This window comes from Xenopus laevis, chromosome 1L (genome assembly GCF_017654675.1).
Source record: "Xenopus laevis strain J_2021 chromosome 1L, Xenopus_laevis_v10.1, whole genome shotgun sequence".
Taxonomy (NCBI): Eukaryota; Metazoa; Chordata; class Amphibia; order Anura; family Pipidae; genus Xenopus; species Xenopus laevis.
Window position 1 is genome coordinate 70,604,766 of NC_054371.1, and position 10,267 is coordinate 70,615,032.

A 10,267-nucleotide genomic window follows, 5' to 3' on the forward strand; every position below is an offset into this window, starting at 1 on the left:
TGGGGGGTGTAATCATGAAAGGGGCTGCCTAAATGTTTTTTTTTTGGCTGCACTGGATGCTGGAGCAGGTTTAGGAGGGAAAACATGAAGGGGGCTGGTTAAATATTTGATATGGCTTTACTGATACTGGACACTGGTAAAGGTTTAGGGGCAATCAAGAAGGGATGATGAAAAATATTTTATGTGGCTGCACTGGATGTATGCCACAGGTTTAGGGGGGCAGTCAGGACAAATGGGCTCATTTTAAGTGACTAGCTGTTAGCACAATTACACAGGGGCAATAGGAAAGCCACCAGATTTATTTCTCTCCTTTAATAATCCTCAGTTTGTTTAGATAACCTTGGCAAGCATAGCTGAAGCTCTAGTGTATTTGGTGACCCTAGCACCCTAGCTTTCTTAGGGCTCTTGGACCCTTTGTTAAGCTTTCTGCTAGTGGCTTTTCCAAATGTCTATATCCCAATTATTTACATGCTGAATCATAGCTTTCAACTGAGACCAATCCCGTCCAGAGTAATTTTTCAGCTCACTGTGAAATTGGCACCAATCGATTATTACCTGGAGGAAAGCAACCCTTATTATGTAGACATGCATGTGCATCACAGTCCATTGTTTTACAGAACAAGGTTTGAACATCCAGGAATTGTTCAGATGTGCTATTAAGGGGGCTGTTATATAAATTACAAGGAAGAGCACTTTGTGATGAAGCTGATGATGCTAAAGAAAAAGTAAAAGTGCAAGTCGATCCAATTAACAGATGAATTTAAAACTGAATTATTGGTATACTAAATGATTGCACCAAAAAGTTTTTACTTCATACATTTACATAGTTAATTTGGATTTTAAAAACAAAAGTCTATTAAGTTTAATGCCTCCAAGCGAACCCCAGTGGACCTCACCTGCTCTGCTTCAAATGAAAGCTCATTTTATCTAAAGGTGCAGCCTCCCGTTCATTGATCTTTTATAAGGCAAAAAATCCCCCTATGTCTATCTATAAAGTCCTCTTATGTATTTGTAAAATGTAATCATGTCCTCTCGAAAGTATCTTTTTTTTTTCCAGAGAAAAGAGTCCCAAACTTGACAGTCTACCTTCATAGTTTAAGTCCTCCATCCCTTTTACAATTAGCTGTATTCCTTCCACTTTATTTATATCCTTCTTAAGGACTATAGCCCAAAACTGCACTGCATACTCAAGGTGAGGCCTTACCTGGGACCTTTAAAGAGTTAATAGTTTTTTAAGCAAAAAATGCAAGATAGTACTTTAGTTGCTTTGGTAGCAATTGAGTGACTGCCCAGTATTACACAGCTTGTTATGCACAAAAATCCCCAAAGTGTGTCGGGAGCATCCTCAATTAAGGATTTGTGCACTTAAAATTTGTGTGGTACTTTATCAAATACTTTATTAAATTCTAAGTAGATCATATCCACTACCATCCCAGAGTCTAGGTTCCTGCTCACCTTCTCATAGAAGGCAGTTAGAAAAGTCTGGCAAGATCTATTACACATAAAACCATGTTGACACAAACTCAAAGTATTGTGATTTTCAGTGTACTAGTTGAAATCAAATGTTTTAGCACCGTTTGATAAATTATATATTAAGTTAAATATGTTAGTAAAAAGTAGTAACAGCAGGAATTAGTGAGTGGAGAAACAATGCTAATACCCAGTTACACTATATTTCACAAATGTTTGCTTTCACCTGTAGTTACTTTATGTTTGTCTCCTTACCATAATATTCTCTGCAGTGTAGGGAACAATTTTTCTCTAAAGTGTCCGACATAGCAGAATAAGGGACCACACCCAGGCACTGAGACCTAACGGAGCCTTGTGAGCTCTGAAACAAGGATTGTTCATCACACAATGAAAATAAAACTGTGAGCTGGAGTGCCACTTCACAATCTCAAGTCCAGTATATGAAAGATATTGGGCCATATTTAGTAAAGTGTTAATTTTCTTTTCAAAGTTTGGCCCAATTGTCAGGCATATTTTCACAACACATCTCTTATTTACTAAAAATTGTAAGTACGCTAGAGAGAATTGGGGTGAATTTTCTCCTGGGCGTAATTTCTCTGTTTAAATTTGTAGTGAAGAAAATTTGCAACAAAGAAATTAAGTACAGTGAAACCTCAAATTTTCATCCCCGGATTTTGAGTTTTACATTTTTTTTTGGTCCCACCAATATATATTGCATAATGCTTTTCCCTAATTTAACATTTTTCTGGATTTGAAATGAGGGGTCTACTATATGCAAGATATTAGCATGGAGGAGGTGACATAAACAGGACATAGAGTGGTTTTAAGGCAGTATGTGACAGCTTGCTGCTGACAGATGTCTCCCCATAGAATGAGAATTTGCTATGTGTCCTTGAAGGATCCTGCCTCTGGCTGTTTTACTTTTCACCACTGTGTTACCTAATATTAAATAATAAAACAAATTCCTAGCATCTGTATAAGTGACTTTGTGAAGGCTCAACATTGAAATAAAAAGAGTCAACAGAAGATATGCCTGTATTACAGGTAGTTACTGAAGATACTGTAAATGTAATTTTGTTTTCAATAAGTTACTTTGTTAAGATACAGAGTCGCTGTCTGAATAATCATAAGGGGATATACTTATACCGTGTAAGAACATCAAGAATGGACTTGGATACAAACCTAATGCTGTATCTGGCATTGTTTTTCATTTTGCTTTTTTTGTTGATTCTGCTAATCTTCTTTTTGACCCGGCAGCTGAAGAATTCCTTGTCTAGCAGCAGCATGCTACATTGGGAACACTCAAGAGTCAGAGAGAGAATGTCTGATCCTGCCCAGATGAAATTGTCCAAATCAAACGAACAGATTTAATTCACCATGGAAATACTTCACATGGAAATACTGGAAACTTAAGCTAATCATCAAGTGTTCTAGAAATACGATCTAAAATCAACAGTTTTTTACCTCCAGTTAAAAGACAAAGCATATGCAGTCTGATGGCACCTCTTAGGAGTAAGTATATTATGCTCATTTTCCTGGGCTGTTTATAACTCACAATGTACTTAGTGAACTCCAAAGTGTACAAAAAACAAACCAGAAAGGCTTTGCCAAATTATACATTATTTTAACTCAAGCTTAACACCAATAATATTTCTCACTCTAATTTCAGTTTGCTCTACTTTTATGAATGACCCCTTGGTGTCCTGAGACTTCCAAGGAGACACTCACATTTCAGTAGACCTAGGGGGTTATTTACTAAACCACGATTTTTTCTGGTTGGGTTTTATGGGCAAAAACTCAAATGGAAAAAAAACTTGAATTTTTGAGGTTTATTATACCCTGAAGCTGCAAAAAGTCCAAATCTGAAAATCTGCCATTTCAAACCTTCCAACGTCATGTAGCAGTCAGTTTTTACGTTTTTTTTAGTTAAGGGTTGAATTCTCCTTTAATCTATCTATATCTACTGTATAATTATTGAGAATAGAGTGTAATTGGCTTAGAATTAATTTGTTTGGCTTGTTCTTGTACTATCTGGTAGCATTAATTAACACTGTGTATATCAGGGTATGTCCCTGTTTATTAACATACTGCACTGTATACTTTAAATGATGTTACTTCTGTCTCATAGCTTTGACCATCAGAGTTTTCTATGTGCTACAATTTGCAGAAGATCATTTGAGAGATCTTTTACGTTAACTGAGGACTGTTTGGGCATACATTTATATACTAGTAACTTTTTCTTTTATACTATAGTTGTACCATTGTGTGACCAAGATTGAAGGGTTAATAAAAATGAATGGCCCTGTAGCCTATTCATTTAAATAAAATGTGTCATTTTTTATCGTTGAGGTGTAACAGCCTCAGTCTTTCCTACGCCTCCATAAATAATTTATTACCCAAAACTCCAGGTAGATTTTATTTTTCACTGTGTTGTAATCCTGATGTAAATACAATTTGGAGATTGTTTTCTAAATTGATCATATTTGTTACTGACTTAAATAAAAAAGAACTCACATACCGTATTTTTTTAAAAAAAGTATAGGAAGCCTTTCATGGCTCTATATCTGCTATACAACGCACAACTCAGATTCTTAAGTATTCTGTTCAAGTGTTTCAGAAAACATTTTATCACTCCTATAGTAACACTTCGGAAATTCTTTACATTTTCTGGCAAAGAGATTCTTTGGTTTGCTTAACTGCATTCCTCCTTCCTACCTCGTATGATTCATTCCACAAAGCTCTGTACCCACTATGTGCCTCTGTGAATAGGGTGATAGCTTATTTAATGTCCTGGATACTTACTGAATTACAGTTGGTGACTGTCAAGACCAAAATAACTGTTTTTATGAAGCACAAATAAATTGGTTACAAGCAGAAGTGTTTGAGAAGAATTCCTCAAGAATCATAACTCCCTTCTCGGCTCTATCAGAACATCTGCCAGTTAGTTTTTCCACTCAAAAAAAGATGTGTCCATGTGACTCTGACTTACTAAATGTGACTCATTCTTCCTTAGTGCTTATTCCAGCCATGACCTTTAATGATCTTTATAAATTCAGACTCAAACATGCCAGGGTGTCAGCGCTTTCAACCCAAAAATAAGTGTCTTAATAGTTGTTCATACACAGTATAATATAATACATATTAGCCCTAGTCATTTTGTGTTGGTAAGTCAAAAAACATTGTTTTAAATTCAAGAAAGTATTTAAGAAAAAAATAATTTTTTATTGCTTTCAGTTGCTATATTCACAGTTACTATATTATTGATATTTACGTCATTGAAATATTTACCCTTGTGAGTTGGCCTCCAACCAGAAGTCATTTTCTGAATCATTTCTACTTAGACAGTTGAATGAATGAGTCAGTCGAACTGGTGACTTATTCTTATGGTTTTTACTAACATAGTAATGTGTATTGGACATGTTTATTCTGTTGTCATGATGTGGGTAGGATAGGAAAATCTGAATTTCATACATCTGTATTAAGTAAATGTCCGTTCATGTGATCAGAAAGGAAAAGTGAGCATTTTGGGAGATTTCAGACAAACAGTTGCTTTGCAGTATTTTTATTATGTACTTTCTTTATGAAATGGGGATTTTCTTTAATGACTCTAGTAGGACTAATAATACAGCAAACTTGGTCTGTTAAATTTCTCCTTTTTCTCTTTAGGTAATTGTGGTATTTGATCTGACAAAGTACATTAAAATATGCAAAACCACAATCTTAATAGATTAGAATAGCAGTGACCTGTGCTTGTTTGATTCTCTCATTTATGCATTTAACAGATATGAAACAGGGAAGACCTTGGGTAAAGTTTGGCCTATCACCCTGACCTGTGCCCACCCAACTTGCAGGTTTTGGGCACATTACTATTACTCATGCCCCCAATTTCTGTGCAATAATTTGGGGACCTGAAATCCTTGCATCTTTAGGGAAAAACTCCAATGGGGATAAATGACCCCTCCCGGGAGGATGCTTGTGCCTGATCCTGATCCATCATCAGACAGAGTCACTGTCTCAATGAATCATGCTAGGCTTATACCTCTCATACATGTAATCTCTGTTTGTGGGTACTCTCAGCTTGTTACCAAACAGAATGTTATTTTTTGACTTCATGATCTTCAAGAAGAAATAGACCATGTAAGAGCTTTTATACATAGAAATGAAAAGAATGTTGCACAAGTTAAAAGTTTTTACAAGGTTTCTTATGCAATTAAAAGTGAAAGCAGCACTTGCAGAACTTCTTGTTGAATAAACAGTAGTTAAAGTTTTATCATTGTTTCGCTTACTTTTAATAACCTTGGGACATTAAATGCAATTGAAATGTTGGATTCACTTCCAGTATTTTAGGTCTTTTCAATTGTTCATACCTGAGCTTTAGAAGTAGAACCCAAGACAGTGTTTCATTTATGCAGGTTATGGCAGAATACTAAAGATCACCCTTCTCTTTTCTTATTGTAGAGTGGAGTCAATGGTGTCACTTCCATCTTGGTGGAACCATAAAGCTTCTCCCCTGCTGCTGGTTCTTCAGGCAGGGGTTTACACAGGAGTTGCCACTCTCTAGGAGTTGCACAGGAGTTGCCACTCTCTAGTTTGTAGACCAAGCTTTCTCTTTTATTATTGCAATCGCTAATGAGCAAGCTCCTCTTACCTACTGTATAAATTAGTGTTTGTATGTCATTTGTATGAAGTATAACACCTTCTGGTTTACAGTACTGTGTATTAGGTTGACACTTTAGAAATATGTGTTAATAAAAACATAGATCACTTGCAAGTAAAATGGAAAGTGGTAAAATATGCTGCATATCTGTCTGACGTTTTCAGGATGCTATTACTGGTATGTGAGAACTCACTGTAAGCACTTAATTGTTTAAATACCTGCAGGTACTGCAGTAAGACTGTACTAACCAAAGCATTAGCAAATTCATAATTATTATTTACAATGTCAACCTGTGGCTTAGCAGTACATACATAGATGTAAATAAGAAGTGCCCTGGATAACCCTGCATAGGCAGTTATTAAAGGGATACTGTCATGGGAAAACATGTTTTTTCCAAAACACATCAGTTGCAAGTGCTGCTCCAAAAGAATTCTGCACTGAAATCCATTTCTCAAAAGAGCAAACAGATTTTTTATATTCAATTTTGAAATCTGACACGGGGCTAGACATATTGTCAGTTTGCCAGCTGTCCCTGTCATGTGACTTGTGCCTGCACTTTAGGATGGAACTACTTTCTGGCAGGCTGTTATTTCTCCTACTTAATGTTACTGAATCAGTCTCAGTGGGACTTGGCTTTTACTATTGAGTGTTGTTCTTAGATCTTCCAGGGAGCTGTTATCTTGTGTTAGGGAGCTGCTATCTGGTAAACTTCCCATTGTTCTGTTGTTAGGGTGCTGGGGGGGGGGGAGGGGTGATATCACTCCAACTTGCAGTACAGCAGTAAAGAGTGACTGAAGTTTATCAGAGCACAAGTCACATGATTGGGGGCAGCTGGGAAACTGACAATATGTCTAGCCCCATGTTAGATTTCAAAGTTGAATATAACAAAATCAGATTGCTCTTTTGAAAAATGGATTTCAGTGCAGAATTCTGCTGGAGCAGCACTATTAACTGATGCGTTTAAAAAAAAACATGTTTTTCCATGACAGTATCCCTTTAACAATAACATGAACCATGCATGGTGAAATAGTGTATGTAAGCCATTTCTTGCTTAAATTCAGTCTGAATTTCAGACTTCCACGAGTTAACGATAACTATTACTTGGCTGCATAAATCAGCATACAGACAGATGTATGTGTAAACTACAGACCATTGCATTTACTAGGTTTCATGGTGCAGGGCAAATCCAGGGCAGTTGATATTGGAGAGAATATAGCTGCACAGTCAAAAATGAAAAAGGCTAATATGGTAGGAAATAAGCTCCAATGGGACAGGGACTGATATTAATGATGTACAATTTCTGTAGAGTGCTGCTTAACATGCTGGCCCTATATAAAGCATAATAATAATACAGTAGAACCCCCAGAAAAAATGGTGTAAAATCCAGGAAAATGTAAAATCAACATTTTAAAATGAGGGAAGACTTAAAATCAGGGGATGTAAAATTGAGGTTCCACTGTAATCATATCATCATTCATGATAGGGTTCTCTGCTGGCTCCTGAACAACATATACAGTATAGCAGGCAGGGTCATACCGTGACTTGATGAATGTGTGACCATAGCTTAAAGCTAACCCGATAAGTACTGAAAACAACTATTGGTTTGCACAATAACAAGGTTTTTCACAATTACAGGTATGCTTAAGACACCCATGTGACCAGGTAAGTTAAAACATTTCGCTTGCCGATGCATAATGGCTTTAGAATTATCAGCCATCCTGTACTCAACAAATGCTTCAAAGAGGTTAGCATTTTTTATCCCACATGCCACAGTTTTGAGATCTATTATAAGGAAACCCAATATCCAGAAAACTATGAATTGCTATTTTTCACAATGTTTTATTTAAAATATTATTAATTATTACTAAGCAATTATTAGACATACTTGCTTGTTTTCTGCACTAATAACACCTTGTACTTGATTTTAACTAAGCTTGCATAAATCCAAAAAACTTTCCCTGATTAAATGTTTTTGGTGCACTCTACCATTGATAATCCCTTAACCGGAAAACTCCAGATCATTCTAAATCACGCATGTCCAAAGTGCGGCCCGGGGGCCAATTGCGGCCCGTTTTCAAATTTATACCGGCCCTCAGCCTCCGTCATGAAATTAATAATAATGAGCCCCCCGCACAGTGCAATCAGGAATCCCATAGCAGTAATATTTGGGCACATTAGTGAAATGATCTGCCACTTTTTGCAATGAGGGCCAGATTTGGTGAGGTGAAAATGTGTGTGGGCCAACCATTCAGTCTGACATTCTTTGAACCATTAACATTAAATTACAGGAATCAAGTAACCGTAGCAGTAATATTTGGGCACATTAGTGAATGTTGCAAAATGTTTAAGCACCCCTGTTCTAAATAATAGATTGTATATTCAAAGCTATACATTCCCAGGAGTTACTCAGTTGAGACTCCCTTCTGTAGTGCAAAATGCCCCCTTGGTTTTCCTTTTCTCTGAAAAAATGTGTTCTCATGTGCAGTAATCATTTAGTGGCATGAAGTCACTTGACCATGCCCACATTTTTGCAAGTCCCTCAAAGTTATTCATTAAGAAATTGACAGGTCTATATACTGCATATCTTGTTCACCACCTTAACAATTTTCATTCTGAAATTGAACTCCTGATCAATCTGAATGCAGATACCTTGATTTTATATAAACTGGAATCACAGTGAGATGGTGAAATAAAGAAATGTAGTGCTTGTCCATACATTCAATATACTATGGGTATGGGACCTGTTAGAATGCTTGGGGTTTTCCAGATAAGGGGTCTTTCCATAATTTGGATCTCCATAACTTAAGTTGACTAAAAAATAATTTAAACATTAAATAAACCCAATATGATTGTTTTGCATCCAACAAGGAGTTAATATATCTTTGTTAGGATCAAGTACAAGGTACTGTATTATTAGTTGTGTGTGTTGCTGTTAGTAAGATTGACAGCACTATTTGAAACACTTGACCTGCTAAGAATTTCATCAAACAGATGCAAACAAAGCCAAAACAATGGTTTTAGGTTAAGGGTGTTTCCTGGCTATACCCTGACCGTGCACCTTATGCCTATGGCCATGAACCCCATTGTGCACCCTTCTAGTTCCTGAAGATATTAAGTGCATTTTCTGTCCTTCTCAATGGCAGAGTGTGGGTAGCTGAACTGTGACTCGTGTAGGACAAAACAAGGTGACTCCTGAAGAATCTGTGTGAGTTAACTGATTGAAATGAGTGCTCTGATTTAAATTCTCCAGGATGCTGCGAGTTTCCCTTTCCTTTGGAGGTTCCTGGCTGTAGTGTTCAATATATGGAGGACTGCCAATTCGCTCTGTAAAATCAGTCTGCACTGTCACAGACGGAGCCAACCAGATTATTTTCTTGCTCTTACTACTGCCGCTTCTACCTGTGATATACCGACGCCCTTTGTAGACTTATATTGCTCTTTCCCTTTGCATCATCCTGGGAATATTGTCCCCCATTGCAGTAGTACAGCTAAAAGTAAGGAAATAATCAAGATGACTCCAACTAGCCCCCCTAGCTGTACAATTATGCAAGTTGTGAGCGATAGTGTGGGCTTTGACAATAAATTGGTTTTCTGCAAGCTTGGCCCCTAGTTATTGTATACAGGCTTACTCTTAAAATACAGGTTGTTTTCACTTGATGACTTTGCCCCCCCAGTGATGTGCGGGTTGCGTTTTAGCCCCCCTCCACCCGCGCCTTCCGGGTTCCTTTTATAGACCCGTGCAACCTGCCCCGCCAATGATGTCACAAAAAGGATTGGCATGATAAGGTGCGCATCTATAAAAAAGACCGGAAGTGCAAGGTGGTGGGAGGGGAGAGCAGGAAGAAGAGCTCAACCCGGACCAACCGGAGGTTCAAGGCCGGCCCGAACCCGCCCGACCCGTGGGTATCAAGCCAGTCCGCAGATCACTAGCCCCCCCCCTCTTGAAAAATATTCTGCAGACGCCTATGGGTTTCACTGAATCCAGAAAGTGCATAGACATGGGTCAGATAGGTCACTGACATTCTTGGCAAAGAGTTGTAAAATGTCTAAATCTGCGAATATGTCAAACACTACTAAAAATATAAAATGAATATAAACCTCGGATGGGGCAGGTTAGGGTTGGGTGTGGGTTGAGGGAAA